At 43.6% G+C, this 20,264-nt stretch overlaps 1 long non-coding RNA gene across 1 annotated transcript in view; it reads left to right on the forward strand.

Annotated features, from left to right (window-relative positions):
* Positions 1-20,264, forward strand: part of LOC308287553 — a 142,084-nt gene that overhangs the window by 91,464 nt on the left and 30,356 nt on the right. Inside the window, exon 4 of the long non-coding RNA XR_013962143.1 lies at positions 10,174-10,241. This is a non-coding gene — a long non-coding RNA (uncharacterized lncRNA). The remainder of the gene's footprint in view (positions 1-10,173; positions 10,242-20,264) is intronic.

A 20,264-nucleotide genomic window follows, 5' to 3' on the forward strand; every position in this document is an offset into this window, starting at 1 on the left:
AATCTAGAGCAAGGCACCGGCTTTTGTTGTGTTTAGACCACATACCTCCAGACAGTCCTCAACCCTGGAGCCTGGAACTCCAGTTCACTTATTACGCAGTCCTCTTGTACACACACACAACGACCACACCACTTCTAATGCTGCTGCTACTACTACTACTACTTCTACTTCTACTACTACTACTACTACTACTACTACTACTACTACTACTACTACTACTACTACAGCTCCGTATACCTTCTGGTGTCACTGGCGCATTTTCTCCTCTTGCCTTCAGAAGTGGACAAAAAAAAAGAGAAAAGAAACAAACACTTTATCTGTGTGGAGGGAATGTGCGTGAATGTTGAGGGACCGAGTTTCATGATAGTGATGAAAGTCTGTTTCACTGTTCATGGGTAAGTCTTTAAAGGTTTTATAGCTCTCTCTCTCTCTCCTCCTTCACCTACCTTTTATGGGATGTGTGTGCATGCGTGCGTGCGTGCGTGCGTGCGTGTGTGTGCATGCAATGCATGCACTGTAGGCGACTGTAGTGTATGGAGGCTTGATAGAGATGTGTTTCTTTCAAATGAGTCTGATTAGTGAATCTCTGTCATGCTGATGAAACACTTTAGCGGAGTGATGTGTCACTCTGGTGGAACATTAATCACTCTTTTTAGTAGGCCGTGTCGTTTCATGAGTCCATGAGCAGGCAAACCAAAGCCTTGGGACTGCCCTGGGAATTGTACAGTCACTCACACACATTCCTGTCTGAAAATCCTATACTCTATCTCAGTGGTCTTCAACCAGTGGTCTGGGGACCACCAGTTGGTCCTTGAGCCGGATTCCAGGTGGTCCCCTAAAAGCTAAACAATGTAGAGTTGGTATAACCAAATGGACCCTTTTAGATCTGTAACTCTTGAGAGAGTAAAATTAAACCAAATGGACCTGTACGGGTAGATTTGGTTTCATTTTAAGCTCCCTAATCCTAACCCTAAGTACATAGTGAAAGGTCAAGTTTATTAAGTATTGACCGTTCAAGTGGTTAAATATCTGAGAACACAAATTGACTTGAATCCACAATACACTGATGATTGTGCTGTCAAACAGTGAAACAATATGGAATCTATGAAAAGGTTGAGGGGGTCCCTGCTATACATCTCTCTCTCCACTAAGGGGTCCTTGGCCTGAAAACGTTGAAGACCCCTGCCCTAATCGTTTCTGTCCCGACGACTAAGTGGTGCCTTGTAATGGCTGTCTCCATGGTCAGTGTACGAAGAGGTGAACGTTAAGTTCAGTGTGGTTTCCAGAACACAGCGTGAAGGAACGGAGCCAGGGGCGTCACAAGGGGTAGGAAAGTGGGACTGAGTTACCAGGGCCCAAGGTGGAGGGGCCCTAGTAACTTTAGCTATTGAAAAATAGCAGATATACAAGCTCACAGGGCGGCACCGAGTGCTGCGCTGCGAGCTTGTAGATCTGCTATTTTTGAAAAGTCGTGAAAATGTGTGCAAATCTTTGAATATGTATTTTTAAGCGAACATTTGTAACTCAAATCTTGCTTCCGGGGGGTCCCTGGAACTAAATATTTTGAGATGGGGGTCCGTGGCCAAATTCATATCATTTTGGGGGTCCTTCACATGAAAAAGTTGGAGCATCACTGGCATGGAAACATGGCTTTCTTGCACACATTTTCACAGTTTTTCAAAAATAGCAGATCTACAAGCTTGCAGCGCGGCACTCGGTGCCGCGCTGTGAGCTTGTATATCTGCTGTTTTTCAATAGTTAACATTCATGGGGGGCCCACAGTGAATCCTTGTACCCAGGGTCCAGAATTTGGTGTGACGCCCCTGAACGGAGCAACAGAAAGACAGCGCTGGGCCTGAGTGTGGGAGGGGGAGTACAGGCTCCCAGAGGTAGCAGATGTTGTTGGTTGACTGTAACATGAACTAATAACCAAGGTATGCGAGCAATAAGGTGAAACCGCTCTAATAATGCCAAATGTCACTTTAAGAGCAGCCCAGCTGTTTGCTTTGTACTCAGCACAGAGGAGACTGGCATTGTGTGTGTGTGTGTGTGTGCGGGATGGGACAATATGAAAATGTCATATCACGATTAGTGTGACAAAAGAAATCGCGATTTACGATATTATCGTGATAATCAAAATCCATTATCCTGGGGTGGAACATTTGCCAAAAAAATTGCAGATCTACAAGCTCACAACGTGTCGCAACGCGAGCTTGTAGATCTGCTATTTTTTGGCAAAGACATTTGATAGAGAGTGGAAAAAAGACTGTATCAAGTACGTATATTATAAGTACCTTTTACCAATTATAGAGGGTTTAAGTGGTACCGGAAATGCAGCTCGGCAAATAAAAGGTGAATTGGTCCCAGTGCATGACGGAGGAGGATATCACGATAAATTAAATCTCCACGATACGATTATCGTGAGTGTTTTTTATCACGATAAACGATAATATCGCTTATCGTCCCATCCCTAGTGTGTGCGTGCGCGTGTGTGTGTGTGTGTGTGTGTGTGTGTGTGTGTGGGCATGCAGTGCACTGTGGTGATAGTAAGTGGTAACCCCCGCTGTTGATGGCACGATGGGTTTCACTTCCTCGTCCCACTCCTCTGTTCTCACTCTCCTCCGCTCGTCTTCCTCATCCGGGGAAATGGAATCTGCTGCTTATTGATATTAATAGACACACAGGATCTGTGGTGGGGGAGAGAGAGGCTAGGGGCATGATGGCAGGGACCTGGGAGAGATGGTGGAAACCTGATATGGCCGGGGCAGAATTGACAGTCCTCCTCCCACTCAACTGGAGCGGAAAGGAATTGGCTGTAAAAATAGGATTGCATAATGCACCGCTGTATACCGTACGTTTAGCCCTTTGTGTGTGGCGCACGCATAGTGCCACCGACGGGGGACTGTGGCCACCATGGGTCCAGTTTCATGTGTCGCTCAAAGTGAGACTTTGTGCCACCGTAGTGCGTGCCACAGCCACACTGTCTTAAAGATGAAGTGCCATGATTTGTTCCCCCCTAAAACATGATTATCAGGCATTATGATTATACTCGGAGGAAGAACGTTCACAAAAGAGTGTACAGAAAGAGTTAAAATTGTGTTTTTTATGTGGCCACACCAACCAGTTCATTAAGTATGCCTGGTTGTCATGGTGGGTGGTGACCCAGCTGAAGTTAGCCACACCCACAGTGTTGGGTGAATGGTTAAAAGGGGAGGGGATCATTTTATCTGTGTTTTTGGATCTGCACTTTTGACCCACAAGGTGTCAGCCTCCAGGAAGAAACCCCAAATACAAAGGGAATACATAATTGCTCATAACAACCACACCTAAGTAATGAACCACATCTAATGAAGTACTGTCAACCTCCAAGACACATGAAAACCAGAAAAAGTACAAAACTATGGCACTGCCTCTTTAAGTGTGCCTCCTTTGCCGTCCCATCTGTAAGTTATCGGAGAGGATGAGAGCAAAAGTACACGCAAAGTTACAGTTTTCTAATTATTTGCTCCACAGATCAATAGATCAGGATCTCGGTAGAGAGAGCGAACGGTGTGAATTATTTGGGGGGGGAGTGGGCTGTGGTGTTGTATTCAAAGAGCCCTGTTAACATTGAACAGTGTAAAGAAATGCACCGCCTTGTTTGTTTTGGGTTTGGAGTGAAATTCCACTTCCTTGGTACTAAGGGTTGCAAAGCTCCCTGTGTGTGCTGTGCTCTGTGTACTTTGTTCTTAGCTCAGCAAAACGTGAGGGCAGGTCCAAAGAATCTGGTGGTGGTGTGTGTGTGTGTGTGTGGTGGGGGGGGGGGGATCAGACAGGCCTGACATTCACCAGACTGCACTGTTGCCTTTTCAGCCTAGAAAAAAATAAAAAAGGAAGAGGGGATAGATGGGGGAGAAAAAGTCCCCTGAAAAGGGCCTGGATGGAGCAAAGTAAAGTTTAATTGGTGGGTTTGGAGCCCTGTGTTCGTGTCAGAAAGAAAAAGTGCTGTTGTTTACAGTGTGTGTGGGTGTACAATATAATACCAGGATTCTGCCAATCGCATCGAAAAGAGAAAAATACGCTCCGCTTGTTGTGTCGTTAGTTGCTCTTTCCTTCAAAAAGCCATTTTTTTCTTTTTTTTTTTACGAGACTCGGGTTATGTTTTTCATTGAACAAGTCCGTCTTAACCCATTTAGAACGGGTACACATTTTGTGTATCATTATTTTATGCTTTAACTATTGAAAAATAGCAGACATACGAGCTCACAGCGCGGCACCGAGTGCCGCGCTGCGAGCTTGTAGATCTGCTATTTTTGAAAAATCGTGAAAATTTGAATTTTGACCCGATCCTATAAGTGTCTTTTGAATCCTTCTAAGGTTTTTTGAAAAACCGATGTTTCTATGTCAGCGATCTGGCCAGCCATCGTCAAAGAAAAGGTCCTTTTCACTTAACTGGAGCTCAGTTAGTCTGTTCTTGAGAGACTACTATGTCAGTGGTTCTCAAACTTTTTCATGTGAAGGACCCCCAAAATTATATGTATTTGGCCACAAACCCCCATCTCAAAATATTTAGTTCCAGGGACCACCCAGAAGCAAAATTTGAGTTACAAACGTTCGCTTCGAAAATACATAATATTCAAAGATTTGCACACATTTTCACGACTTTTTCAAAAATAGCAGATCTACAAGCTCGCAGCGCGGCACTCGGTGCCGCGCTGTGAGCTTGTACATCTGCTATTTTTCACTGGTTAAAGCAGGCCTTGCAGGGTTAATAAAAGAGTGAGAGAAACGAGGGAGAAAATAATGTGCAGTCAGCCCCTTTAGAGAGAGAGATCACATGTACAGTACAGTAAGCAAGGCAGCTGCGTTTGTTGAGAAAGTGAGTCATGCCTTTAGATTTTTTTCCTGTGTTCCAGAGCACAGCAGACAGTGACTTGGAAAATCTCCCGCACACACCCTAAAAACAAACACCAATGGCCCCTGTATATATAGATATCACCGAGTCTTCTACGCCCTCTTATTTAAACTGCACTCTCTGTGCTGATCCGCTGGCCGTTTAGCTTTGTAATGCTGTTTCATACGTAGGGCTGTCACCATTATGACATTTTACATGACGATTAATTGTCACTCAAATAATTGCGATTAACGATTTAATTGTGTTTTTGTCGTTGACAATTACATTTCTGTTTGGCTTGTAGGCTTTGAAGTTGCACATGGCAATCGTGACACATAACTTAAATATACAAAGAAATTAATTACATCTTTGACAATTTGATACTATTTTATACCAAAGAACATTGATAGTGGAAATAGCCGATCTACAAGCTCACAATGCGTCGCATCGCGACACGTTGTGAGCTTGTAGATCTGCTATTTCCACTACTTTTTGAAAGTGTTTGTAACTATATTAACATTTCTCAACATGGAAACGATTAGGACGATTATGCAAAAATAATTGTGATTACCTCAAATAATTGCGATTAGACGATTATGTAATAAATGTGACAGCCCTATTCGTGTGGTTGTTTGTTTTCTTTTTACTCTGTGACTTTGGCACGATAAATTAAAACAGTTAGATTGATTCGGGTGCCATCGCTGAGTGATCGAGGCTCCCCCGGACAAAAGGCCGAAAAGGACCAGGCGACAGACAAGTCTGGCGGCATCCTATTGACAGCCATCGAGTTGAGCATTAATTAATATGGTAATGATGTGCGAAAGTTCATTAACGAGCCGCCACAGAAGTAGCCACAGATATAGTATTAAGCATGCTCAGGGTAATTAATGGAAAAAACTTTACTTAGTGGTAAATATTCATGGCGCCCCTCTTTTTTTCCTCCCTGCTTGGCATGAAGAGAGATAGAGAGAGAGGAGAGCCTGTCCATTAGACGGGCTGAAGTGGCGTTCCAGAGTGGATGCGCAGGGCCTTTTGTTGGGATTGGTCGGGTGCATTTCACTGGAGGGGTATTAATTCATATTTTTGAACATGTGATCTTACAACAAAGCTACAGCCACTGATAACAAACCGGGGACTAGAGTGCATATCGTCACTTGTCGGGCAGAAACCTCCTATCTCCAAGTTTCAAATTTGTACATTCTTTCGCAAAGTAAAGCCCTGGTACATCATACAAGGCCGTCGCACAAAAGTAGTGAAAACAGCAGATCTACAAGCACACAACGCCTTGCCTCACTAGTTTAAATCATTTTTAAAATGACAAATACAAAACGAACGGTTCATGGACATACAAGGTTTTCACCCGACAACGACGTTATCGTGGAGCAGTGATGCCCCACCACACACGCACGCACACGCGCACACACACACACACACACACACACATACAAATTAAAGGTATGAGACACACACACACACACACACACAAACACACGCGCGCGCACACACAATGAATGGGACAGAGTCCACTTCACTAGTTTGTGCACAGAATAAAATTAGTCTTTGTTCACATTCAAATATAACCCTGATAGTTCATAGCCATGGCAGAGCAAAAGAAATGTAACCTTGATAATTGTCCATTCCCTCTGACAATACACTTTGTGTGTGTTTTTTTTCCACAATTACTCAAATGGAGCCGACTCCATTTCCATACAGAATGGACTTTCTGTAGTTATGTACATGCTGACATGCTTTTCCTACTTATAAATCTTATGTTTTCACGCATTGGGGTTGCTTTTGTCTGTTTGTTTCATTCCTTAACACATGGGAAGCCAAGGTTTCTAACATTTCTAGCTGTTGCTGCTGCCGCCGTTCACTCACACTTTATTTTGAAGAGCCTCGGAAGCTTCGTGTGTGTGCAGTGCACGTGAGTGTCCACTGACGATTGAGGAAGAAAATCCATTTGTTTACAAACGCTCGCAAAACAAAAATCCAAACCGGGGCCGACCTTCGCGGTAAAGTGTCGCCGTGAAAACAATCAGATCTCTGCTTCCCTGGCGTTCTTTGCACCTCATTCATAGATAAAGCCCTTTTTATGTTTCAGCCTAGAATGGAAATCAATGCAGCTTAGTCGCGCCATTTTCTCTCTCTGCGAGCCACGGTGTGACCTATGGACTAGGGTCATTCACAGTGAACACAACATGCGCGCAGCACGCTGTACAGTTAACCCTTTGTTGTCTCGTTGAGGAACGAGACAACTCCTTTTGGCAGAGCGACCCCTAGTGGCCTTATCTCGTTACTGAACGAGTATGGCCCCTTGGGTGTTAAGGAAGTTTTTATACTTTGTTGCGAGCCGGCATCGTGCACCAAAAACAGCAGATTTCCAAGCTCACACCGCGCCGCAGGGCGATGCATTGTGTGAGTTTGTAAATCAGTTATTTCCGGTGTGTGACATGGTGCACAACCAAGTACATAAATCGCGAGCATTATCCCGGGTGTCGCACTGAGCGCGCACTTACGCCACCTAGGTGGGTAATTATCTCGACCGGGAGTTCTTCTCTCGCCTAAAGCCTCAGTGTGTGATGGGCTCTCTTCTCCCGCAGAGGCGTCAATTGGGTATGGCAGGCTATGGCAGCTGCCATACCTTGGCTATAGGGGGAAAATAATAAAATGTACTGTAATCATGCCTGTTGTGTTGCTAAAGGTATGGCAACATGACTGGTGTCTCAAGACACCAGTCATGTTGCCATACCTTAGCTTTTAATGAACTGACGCCGCTGTTCCCCCGACCCCCCGCTGATCTAAATGGAATTTAGAAATGGAGACAATTATCTCTTTTACAACATGGCATTATGTTTCAGAGGAGAAAACAAGCACACGGCTGCTGTGAGGATTCTGTTGTTGCCCTCTTTTCAAGCCCCTCTACCTCCATACAAATTTCCATCATTACAATGATAGAACATTTATCTAAATGGATGTTATGCATTGGGGTAAACTCATTTGGCTTCCCTGGGCCACTCTCAGGTGATGGGGATTAATGATGTTTAGTAGTACGCAACCGAAAATATCTGTCATTTGTCATCGCTTACTATTGATTTACGATGCCATTGATGATATGTTAATTGAAAGGTAATGAATCAGAATAATAGGGTAGACGTGTGTGTGGGAACGGTCCATTTTTCGATGATGGTTCGACCCCCGCGGCGGAGTTCAGAGCGAGTTGAATGTTGACTCGCGTTTTCAACGAGGGCATTTAACACATAATTAATGCTGAAACCGGGCAAGGCTCAGCCAGCGCAATGTTTTTATCTATGCACAGCCTGCTTTAGATAAACACTTAAAATCTGCACAAACGCCCTGGCCACAGTTTTGACTGCCAAATGTAAACGGCCCAAAAGAACATCGAGCAAGTCCTGGAGGGGGTGTGTGTGTTTGTGCGTGTGTGCGTGTGCGTGTGTGTGTGTGTGTGTGTGTGTGTGTGTGTGTGTGTGTGTGTGTGTGTGTGTGTGTGTGTGTGTGTGTGTGTGTGTGTGTGTGTGTGTGTGTGTGTGTGTGTGTGTGTGTGTGTGTGTGTGTGTGTGTGTGTGTGTGTGTGTGTGTGTGCGCGCGAGTATGCGTGGATTTTTTTCTTTCTTTCCTTTCATATTTGGATATGCTTTAATGCTTTTATTCAAATGCACCTGAGATATTGGCCCATAGTCACTTCTCGGTTTACCATAAAAATAAGATTTTGTTGCATTTTTATTTTTTTCTCCCTTCATCATTCCCTGTGCCTGGGTTGAGTGCTCTGTGTTGGAATGCTCCATGCATGCTGAGCAGTGGGGGGAGGGGGAGGGGGGGGGGGTCTACTCTAGGGGAGTTGCATGTGAGGACCAGGCAGAGAAAGGAGGTCTAGTCCACCACCAGGTGGGGCCGTCTGTGACTCCTGCCTCCCATATCGTCGTTGTCGGGTGGAAACCTCATATCTCCAAGTTTCAAATTTGTACGTTCTTTCACAAAGTAAAGCCCTGCTTCATCATACAAGGCTGTGACACAAAAGTAGTGAAAACAGCAGATCTACAAGCACACAACGCCTCGCGGTGCGAGGCGTTGTGTGCTTGTAGATCGGCTGTTTTCACTAGTTTAAATCATTTTTTAAAATGATAATGCAAAACGAACGGTTTTGGACATACAAGCAGGTTTTCATCGGACAACGACGATATGAAAGCAAGGCATCATATCCAGGGGCGTCACAAGGGGGGGGGGGGGGAGTGGGACTGAGTTACTAGGGCCCAAGGTGGAGGAGCCTGGAATTATTTTATACTTTAGCTATTGAAAAATAGCAGATATACACTGCTATTTTTGCAGAGCTGCTATTTTTGAAAAGTCGTGAAAATGTGTGCAAATCTTTGAGATGGGGGTCCGTGTCCAAATACATATCATTTTTGGGGGTCCTTCACATGAAAAGGTTTGAGCAACCACTGACATAGAAACATAGGTTTTTTAAAAAAAAAACCTTGGAAGGATTTGAAATATTCAAAGACTTTTTGACGATTTTCTAAAATAGCAGATCCACAAGCACCGAGTGCCGCGCTGTGAGCAAAATAACGCGTAATAATGCGTTCCCAGCCTAAATGGGTTAAACCCCCTCCTCCCCCTATGAAGAACATTCACGCGGGGGCCCCCGCAGTGAATCCTCGTACCCAGCAGGGCCCAGAATTTGGAGCGACACCCTTGATCCCATCTAGCAAGAAGGGGCAGGAATAATAAAACGAAAAAAAAAAAAGTTTTTGTCTTGCAAATAAACTGTCACACCCGCACATCAGACGGCTCCATTGTTCGCTCGGTGATTGTGTGTGTGTGTGTGTGTGTGTGTGTGTGTGTGTTGTTTTATCATGAGCGTAGTGCAACACTTATCAGTCAGATGGAAATGTCTGGGACGTGGCTGGCTGACAGTGACCAGAGGAGTAGTCCTCTCCTCTGGTCATGCTGGGTCACTGGGAGAGAGGAACGCACTGGTCTTGTTGTGTACAAACCAGTGTAGGAACAGGGGAAACAACAGCATCGATGTCCCCACAGACGATATCCCACAACACGTATGATGATACTGTGTGTGTATTGCTATCGTCAATTCTGATCAATAGCAAGCAGTGGGTGGACTTCCCAATATAGATTGATTTAGTTTGTTTTGCTCTCTCTCTCTCTCTCTCTCTTTCTGAATTGTGTTGTTGTGAGTACAGGTTGACAGCTGTTGTTTATTTTTCTCTTTTTGGTGGTGATTATTTCATATAACTAAGAAGGAATTCTGTGTCTTGTGTCCGCAGGGCAAGGAGGCTGCAGTAACACGGCGGGGACCGAAGATTGCTTTAAATAAGCAAAGCCCTTGTGGAAGGTAAACACGTAATCATTCACCAGACTGCAGCTCCGTGCATTGAGGGAGAACGCTGTATTGAATTGGCTTAATAATTAACTGAAAGCTGTGCGGGTTGCCCTGTTTGTTTTTTTGTGTTCTTTTTTTTTTTTTTCGCGAGAAGGCAGAGAAAAGCACCACAGGTGCACTCTGTGAACCGGTGCAATAGAGGCTCATTTGAGAGAGGCATGGTGAGTACTTCATCTAGTAGGGATCTTTTTGCCCACAGGTTAGAAAAGGACTTATACTTGGTGAATTATTGGTGTGGTTAGCTAGAACACCCATTGCTGTTGTTGTTTCGTACGGTTTCTTTAACTCTGTGTTACGTCAATCGCTATAAGGAAAACGAGAACTTGAACGCGGACAACTGACTGTCTCTATTCAAAGATAATCCTGAACAGAAGTCCTGTTCTGTATGTATCCAGTCTGATAGCACAGTGTTGTGTAGTCTGACATGTCGTCTGTGTCGTGAAAGCAAAGAAAAAGCCATGTTAATATCTATTGTTGTGCACGACATGTTTTCAGGATTCAGTCAATCTCTCTGTCTGTACTACTGTACTGTAGCACGGCTGCTTCAGTGGATAGCTTGCGTTTGCCACTCACTCCCCTTACGCCGCTATCTCAGAAAGTTTAGGGGCCCCAGGATGTGAGCTGCCATTGGGATGGGTGTGTGTGTGCGTGTGCGTGTGTGTGTGTGTGTGCGTGTGCGTGTGCGTGTGCGTGTGTGTGTGTGTGTGTGTGTGCGCGTGTGTGCGTGTGTGCGTGTGTGTGTGTGTGTGTGTGTGTTGTGTGTGTGTGTGTGTGTGTGTGTGTGTGTGTGTGTGTCTCAGGGGGGTGTTGACACTCCAGGAGCTCAGGGCTTCAGAGGAGCGTCCTCTGTTCTGTGTTCTGTCTCACCACAGCCCATCAGACTGAGAATGCATCTCTCCTCTCTCTCTCTCTCTCTCTCTCTCTCTCTCTCTCTCTCTGTAAGTGTCTGTTGATCTCTATCTCTATTTTACTTACTCTTACTTACAGGGGTGTCGCACCAAATTCTGGGCCCTGGGTACAAGGATTCACTGCGTTGTTTTGTGCTTTAGGTATTGAAAAATAGCAGATATACAAGCTCACAGCGCCAGGCACACGGAGCCACGGACCCCCATCTCAAAATATTTCGTTCCAGGGACCAACCAGAAGCAAAATTTGAGTTACAAATGTTCGCTTAAAAGAATACATATATTCAAAGATATGCACACATTTTCACGACTTTTCAAAAATAGCAATAGACTTTTCAAGCTTGGCACCGAGTGCTGCGCTGTGAGCTTGTAGATCTGCTATTTTTCAATAGCTAAAGACAGGGCCCCCTCCACCTTGGGCCCTAGTGTAACTCAGTCCCAGTCCCCCCCCCCCCCCCCCCCCCCCCTTGTGACGCCCCTGCTTCTCTCCCTCTCCCTCTCCTCTCTCTCTCTTCTCTCTCTCTCTCTCTCTCTCTCTCTCTCTCTCTCTCTCTCTCTCTCTCTCTCTCTTCCTCTTCACATTATCTTCCAATAGCATGTTGTGACTTGTAGGTAGATAGACTATGCACGCGCTGTGGTAAATAAATGCCGTGCGGTGGTGGGGGCAGTAAGTAACGTTGGGCTATATGTTTGCGTGACCGCAGTCAATCAACAAAGCTTGTTTGCGAAGGTCATAACTTTCCTTTCTGTATGCATTGTGAGCCCCAGAGAAAGGACAAATCAGCGTCAGCTGCCGTCATTAAGTAAATGGCTGCAGGATTTGAACGACGCTCGTGGAGCATCTCTCGTCGTCCAGAGAGGGGAAGCTCTCCGTCATCCGCAGCAATGCTAAACAGCCCGTTCTTCTCTCCTTTAAAACCCATTTAGGCCTAGAATTATTGAATGCCTTGACCAGTGAAAAATAGCAGATATACAAGCTCACAGCGCGCCACCGAGTGCCGCGCTGCGAGCTTGTAGATCTGCTATTTTAGAAAAAGTCGTGAAAATGTGTGCAAATCTTTGACTACATGGTATTTTCAAAGCGAACGTTTGAAACTCAATTGTTGCTTCTGGGTGGTCCCTGGAACTAAATATTTTGAGATGCGGGTCCGTGGCTAAATACATATCAATTTGGGGGTCCTTCACATGAAAAGGTTTGAGCACCACTGACATAGTAGTCTCTCAAGAACAGACTAACTGAGCTCCAGTTAAGTGAAAAGGACCTTTTCTTTGACGATGGCTAGCCAGATTGCTGACACAGAAACATAGGTTTTTTCAAAAACCTTAGAAGGATTCAAAAGACACTTATAGAATCGGGTCGAAATTCTAATTTTCACGATTTTTTCAAAAATAGCAGATCTACAAGCTCGCAGCGCGGCAACTCGGGTGCCGCGCTGTGAGCTTGTATATCTGCTATTTTTCAATAGTTAAAGCATAAAATAATGATACACGATAATGTGTACCCCGTTCTAAATGGGTTAATTCAGTCAATCACAGACACATTTGGAAAACAGAGGCTGGGCTGGGGGGAAAAATGAACGAAGTGATGTCGGAGTATTTATCTGGTGTGCATTCTCGGCATAGTCTTATAAAACAGGTCCATACCAGCAGGGACTGCAGCTGGCTGCTCCAGATGCGAGGATCGCGGGGCCCTGGAATCTTCCAAATGATTGTGTAATTAATGTTAATGTGGCAAAATCAGGCTAATTATTGACACTAACTTTCCAATGTGATTTTGATTGCATCACCAATGCAAAAAAATCCCCTTGGCAGCTTATGGGATTAACGTTTAAAGCCTTTCTAAAGTGCAAACCGAGCTTAAAGCAGAAAATCTCCCTTCCTGCGTGTCTCTATGAAAGATAGAGAAAGACTGAATGTGTGATATGTTGCATGTGTTGTAGAAACCTTTGTATATTAGCTATATGTTTACTTATGCCTGTGCTTGTTTAACGGTAAGATGGAGTTGCTCTAGTTTGGTTTAATTTGTCAAATTAACACTCAGGATTTTGCAGCGTAAGCAGTGGCGTCAGTTCAGCAAAAGCTAGGGTATGGGCAAAGATGGGTGTCCTCATGGAAAAGAGGTATTACATTTTGTATAACACGGTTCTATTGTGGAAATAGCAGATCTACATGCTCACAACCATGGACGGATTAACCCCCGCGAGGGGGTTAATCCGTTAAAAAAAAAATCAAATTTTTTTTTTTTTCAAATATTTTTGAATTGGGGGGGGGGGGGGGGGGGGGTGGCAAAGGTCAGGCCAAAGGTGGTACTGCAGCTGAAAATGCTCTGAGAGCCATTCAAAAATGAGAGGCTCTCTATTCAGGAGTGGTAATTTAGCCTCAAACCTTTTGAAAAAACGTTTTTTGGGACATAAACAATATGACATAAATACTTTTTAAATGCATGGTGTATCACCTTTAAGCCATGATGATCATCTGTGGACCAAGAAAGCACCTGTAGACAACAGAGGAGGGGGCCCACACATTTGATTTTTGCTTAAAATATACATTTAATTTTTGTAAATTGTCATTGACCACGCAGGCCAGTTCCCCCAAGGGCCCCTGAGAGCCAAGGGCCCCTGGCAACGGCCCCACCGGCCCAATGGTTAATACAGCCCTGCTCACAACGCCTCGCGCTGCGAGGCGTTGTGAGCATGTAGATCGGCTATTTTCACAATGTCTGAAAAAAACTTTTTTTTTTTTCCAGTTTTTTTACACAGGTTTCTACGGTTTCTTGGGCTGGATATGGCAGCCTGGAATGGTTTTTCAAGTGCACATTTTTTTTTTCAACGTGACATGTTAGTAAACGTGCCACAATTAACAATAATGCATTGCACCTGTGCAGCTGACCTGCGGAACCTGAGAATATACCATTTTGGCAAGATGAGGAGAATACAAGCGTGGAGAATACAATTATAATACCTTGCTAAAGTGACCATTTTGTTACATTTTGAATTTGTAGTTATTTTACTATAATTTAACAACATAATAACCAGCACAGATAGACAAAGAGACATTCATGGATTTATATTTAAAAGTAACTTTTATTTCCCCCCCTGGACCCAGGGTATGGCAGCTGCATACCCTGCCATACCCAATTGACGCCCCTGAGCGTAAGGATGGCTTGTAGCCACATTGGAACAATTATCATCATAATGACTAACCCTCACTGATAGGGGCTGTCTTGGATTAAGTGGGCCACATACTGTATGTGCCTGCTTCTTTCTAGAGGGCAGTTTCTTCAGACCTGATGATATTCAAGTGTACAGAGGAAAGGCCCTATAGGCCTAAAACAGGGCTTCTCAAACTTGGTGTCGGGTCCCCAAATTATTTTGTGTGGTCCCCAGATGATTAGCTTAATGTCATTTTTTTCCCTCACTCAACGGTAAACAAACCAACACACAGTATAAATGTGTACATGGTATCTGCATTCTGCACATTTCTAAAGTGACAATTTAAGCACTTTCAAGACTGTTTTAATACCAAACTGGCCAAACTGTCAAACATTAAGTAAGCAAGAGGCAGACATTGTGAAAATAGCCGATCGACACGCTCACAACTGCTCGCGTCGCGAGCCGTTGTGAGCATGTAGATCGGCTAATTTCACAATATTTATCTGTGGAACCGAGTCACATTAAATGTAATACATATAATTCCAAGTGCTTTTCAGGGTGGAGGTCCCCAGTTCAAATATTATGTTTATTTTGGGGGTCACGGCCTAAAAGGGTTTGAGAACCCCTGGTCTAGAAGAAGCTTCAGAAGGCCAACTGTCTCGGTAGCTTCTAAACACCCTCGACACTCGAGCTGGACTTCATTTGAATTTCATGAGTCCACACAGAACGGAGGGAGGAACGTATCGCGCAAACAGCGGTTGCATTGCTTGCTGTGCCGTTAAACGAGGACGCCTCTGAAGATCACAGAGACGATTGCTTTGGTCTCGGCCGGTTGGAGTTGCTTTGTTTCCTTTTTTTTATGGAAGTATTATAAGAATAAACAAGCGAATTCATGAGTTGGACCCAAGGAAAGGTCACGTGTAGATTTATGCTGGGATGAACAAGGGCTTCTGTAATAGTTCCCTTGACTGCATTTATTGCTTACTTAAAAAAAAAAAAAACGAATTTCTTTATATCAGCATCAAGCTGAAAATTGCCATGTATTAGTATTAGGGCCTGGTAAGCTTCTAATTCTGTGGCATTTACAGCCGGCTGTGTTTCCATGCATTTATAACGCTTTGATTCTTAAGAGCTCCTTTAATCGCTTTTGCCTAGACTCGGGAACATAATAAACAACTCGCTGCAGCGAGAGTGCCACATGGGGGAGATTGCTAGCAAGCAAAGTTAAACGTTTCTGTCACAAGCAGTTTTGTTGGCGTGTTTTTCATGCACTATAAGTACCGTAATCTACTCTCTGAGCTTGGCCTGCTGCTGTAGTTAAAAACACTGACAGGCAAAATAGATGCAAGGCCTTTAACACAGTTAGTCCGGGGACGCGTTATTGCGTATCATTTTATGCTTTAGCTATTAAAAAATAGCAGATCTACAAGCTCACAGCGAGCTTGTAGATCTGCTATTTTTGAAAAATCTTGAAAATGTGTGCAATTCTTTGAATATTTTGACCCGATTCTATAAGTGTCTTCTGAATCCTTCTAAGGTTTTTTTTTTAAAAAGATCATGTTTCTATGTCGGCGGTGATCAAACTTTTTCATATGAAGGACGCCCAAAATGATATGTATGCGGCCATGGACCCCCATCTCAAAATATTGTATCAGGGACCCCCCAGATGCAAATATCTGACTTGCAAAATAATCTAGATTTTTTTCAAAAATAGCAGATCTACAAGCTTGTAGTTCTGCTATTTTTCAATAGTTAAAGCATTCGATAATTCTAGGCCTAAATGGCTTAAGAAAATGAAACATTAGCGTCCGCTCCGGAGACGTTAAGTCACTGGCAGAGAACAAGGTAGAAGCTCTGTGATGCGGGCTCTGATTATCTCTTTTTCTTCTTCTCCTTCTTTTTCCTGTCGATTGCGATCACAGGAAGTGTCAGATCCTTTCTAAACAGCATCACCTGGCCTTCAGTCTGCTCGCTGCTATCAGATGCACTGCTCCTGTGGTAGTCTCAGAACACTATCTAAAGGGTCTCTGGTAGATAAAAACGGCTCTTTATTGTCTGGATAAACAGGTTGCACAGGTAAACGTATATGCCTGAATATAGTCAGTCAGAGAATAGAGCTTGCATTCTCTTTTTCACGTTTTCTCTTCTCTAGCTGTCTTGCATTTCCGGCGACTTTCATGTGAATTATCATCTGTGACTAAAGTAGACGGGAATCGTACTGATAGCGTTATCGCAGATCTGTTATCTAGAAAGCTACTTAAAAATACCTTCTTTTGGTGGGGAGAGGGGGAGGGGGGAGATGTGTTTGGCAAGTTTCAATCTATTTTTCTATCAACGTCACGCCGACAGGTCTTCTGTTGCTTTGGAAGATATATTGATGGATGTATAAACTGTGGCCCGTCTACGAGAGAGAGTGAGCAGCTTTGATAATGTCAGCCTGCTGCTGGGCGCAGGAGGCCAACCTGACAGTCTTTGTTGTGAGATTGACTGAGGTGACGGAAAGTAAGCAAATTTCACCTGCAGATGACTTGACTTTATACAGCAAGATGAGAAGAAATCAAAAGTGAGAGAACGTGTCAAAGCGTCTCTCTCTCTCTCTCTCTCTCTCTCTCTCTCTCTCTCTCTCTCTCTCTCTGTCTCTCTCTCTCTCTCTCTCTCTCTCTCTCTCTTTCTCTCTCTGTCTCATTTCTGGGCACTATGACTTGGACCTGCTTTCTCTGCCACAGAAAAGTTGAAATGGAATTCATAATTTTTGATTGGTTTTCGGTCTTTTGACTTCCCAGAGTATTTCTTTGGATAGGGTCATGGCCAGCAGACATCCACGATATGACCTGCTGTTAGTTTATTGCGACCGTGAGGTCGCATTTACTATCAAAACCTCCACCGGCTGTCAGTCGGTGGAGGACACTTTTGCCCTACTCATTTCTCTGCCACCGTTGCCCCTATCCATGCCAAACTTTGCACACACACTCTTTGGCTGCCAAACCACAACCTCCACCCCTCATTCCTCACATGTGCCCTCTTCTAGCGCCACCATGAGGCCGATTCTTGCAAAACAAATTTTTGGCACTGCTCCTACAGATTTTACCCTAAAATCACACAAAGCGGTACACAGTATCTCTAAAGTCATGTCATCTACATGGATCTGTCCCATTTCCCATATTCCCTCCTGATTGGCTACCATTGCCTTTTAAAGTTTGTGTATGTGACCTGACGGTCGCTTATCTCCCAATCAGGGAGTCTTACTGTTATGTATTTTTTAAAGGAATGTTTTCTATTTGTTCTCTCATGTCCATAATACATTCATATATTCTATGTTGTTAATTATTGAATGCTTTAACCAGTGCGGCACCTCACAGCGCGGCACCGAGTGCCGCGCTGCGAGCTTGTAGATCTGCTATTTTTGAAAAAGTCGTGAAAATGTGTACAAATCTTTGAATATATGTATTTTCAAAGCGAACGTTTGTAACTCAGATTTTGCTTCTGGGGGGTCCCTGGAACTAAATATTTTGAGATGCCGCGTCCGTGGCCAAATACATATAATTTTGGGGGTCCTTCACATGAAACAGTTTGAGAACCACTGACATAGTAGTCTCTCAAGAACAGACTGACTGAGCTCCAGTTAAGTGAAAAGGACCTTTTCTTTGATGATGGCTGGCCAGATTGCTGACATAGAAACAGAGGTTTTTCAAAAAAACTTTGAAGGATTCAAAAGACACTTATAGAATCGGGTCAAAATTCTAATTTTCATGATTTTTCAAAAATAGCAGATCTACAAGCTCGCAGCGCGGCACTCGGTGCCGCGCTGTGAGCTTGTATATCTGCTATTTTTCAATAGTTAAGGCATTAAATAACGATACACATTATTGTGTACCTGTTCTGAATGGGTTTTAATGGTACACATTTGTATACCAGACATAAAAGAATGTGTGTATATGATTTGGCCTCCAGTGTAAATAGCACAAAACTGTGACTATGTAAGGGAATAAAAAAGAAAAGGCCTACATTTAGTCTTGGTTCCTATTTGGATGTTTTCTTTTTTACTTAGCTGCATTCACGTCATAGCCAGTCAATATTACTTTGGCAGTCTGTGGCTTTCTCCATTTATTTCAGAAAACAAATCCCTTCTAGGGACAGAGCACCTGGTGCAGCTACTTAATGGAATGGCTTTAGCCCTACGCAAATAAACAGCTTGCATTTTTTTTTGGGGTGTGAGATTAAGAGTGGTTCTTGAAGCCTGGTTTATATTTAGCCACACGCCGGTGTCTCACACTGAAAGCAGTGTTGATATCGTCGACTAAAACTATGACGAAAAATGTTTGTCGACTGCTTTTTCTTTCTCTGATGAAAACGAATTAAAAACTAAATAAAAACTAAGCCATGATGACTAAAACTAAGACTAAATATATTGACAATTTGGTCAACAAAATAAAAACTAGACTAAAACGGGACTAGTGGAGAAGAGAGTCATTTTATGTTTGGTTGCTCTCAGGTGTCGCGTGCTGAAAATAGCCGATCTACAAGCTTGCGACGCGTTGTGAGCTTGTAGATCGGCTATTTTAAGCATGCAACTAAGTGTAAAATCAGTCATTACGATGCCATCAAGGCCTGCCAAAATACATTTTAGTTGACTAAATCAAGTGTAGATTTAGTTGCCTGAAATCTTATGATATTTAGTAGACTAATATTAGACTAACTTTTCAGGTGAGTAAATTATGACTAAAACTAAATAAAAAATTTGCTGTCAAAAACAACACTGACTGAAAGTAGTCGATCGACAAGCTAACAACACGTCACACTGCATTGTGTGGTAGGTCTTGTAGATTGGCTAAGTATAAACCAGGCACAAGAAGGCGGCTGGCTGGAGAGCCGGAGAGAAGCGGGAAACAAACCCCAATACAAAGAATGCAAACACGTGGAGAGTGTGGAAGTGAAGTGTCTTTAATTGTCTGTGTCCTTTGAGTTGACCGCATTTTGAAATGTCAGCGTTTACTGAACCTACAAACCAAGGCCAAACAAGCGAATCGACGTTGTCGGGTGAAAACCTTGTATATCCAAAACGTCTCGTTTTGGATTTATCATTTAAAAAATGATTTAAACTAGTGAAAACAGCCGATTCTACAAGCACACAAAGCCTTTCACTACTTTTGTGCGACGGCCTTGTACGATGAAGCAGGGCTTTACTTTGCGAAAGAACGTACACATTTGAAACTTGGAGATACGAGGTTTCCACCCGACAACGACGAAATGTAGCTGTTTTATCAGATGGAAGCTGAGGGAAAGTGAACTGGGTTTTGAGTAAAGTTGGTTTCACTAGACAAGCATTCATTGCATGAACATGGGCTGGAAAAAAATGTTGGAGGGCTTTGTTTTCCACACTTCCATACAAAAACATACAGTTGTGCCTTTTCTCTTAACCTGGAAAAGATAAAAGTGGTGACGGCAAGCCAAAGGAAAGGGAGTGAAGAGGGGAGACCGAGTGCCCAGCGAAACATAAAGCAGAGTGAGTTGCTACATTTGCTTTTAAACAGCCAGACACGCCGTCAAGATTAGTGAGAAATGGAACCTTCCGACCCAGACGACGTATCAAATAATCTCCCCCCTTTATTTCATTCAACCCGCAAGTTGGTGGACCGCTCTAATTCACGTCATACATCGTTGCCAATTAGCCGCTGCCCCCCCCCCCCATTCCTCCGTGTTGGATTGTCAAATAAATTAGCGTGTTAAAATATTTAAGATGTTGAATTAGAATTAGACACTTAAAAGATGCACTTGAAGCGGAGCCCTCTCTTCCTTGGGACAAGAGGCGGAGGATCCTTTTCATCCCAGATGTGTGGGGTTTATTTAATGTAATAGGAACGAGAAAGGCAGAGGCATTTTTCTAAACCGATATTTATTTACAGTGTTTTTTTGTTTTT

Source organism: Nannobrachium achirus, assembly GCF_963921795.1.
Source record: "Nannobrachium achirus genome assembly, chromosome: 6".
NCBI lineage: Eukaryota > Metazoa > Chordata > Actinopteri > Myctophiformes > Myctophidae > Nannobrachium > Nannobrachium achirus.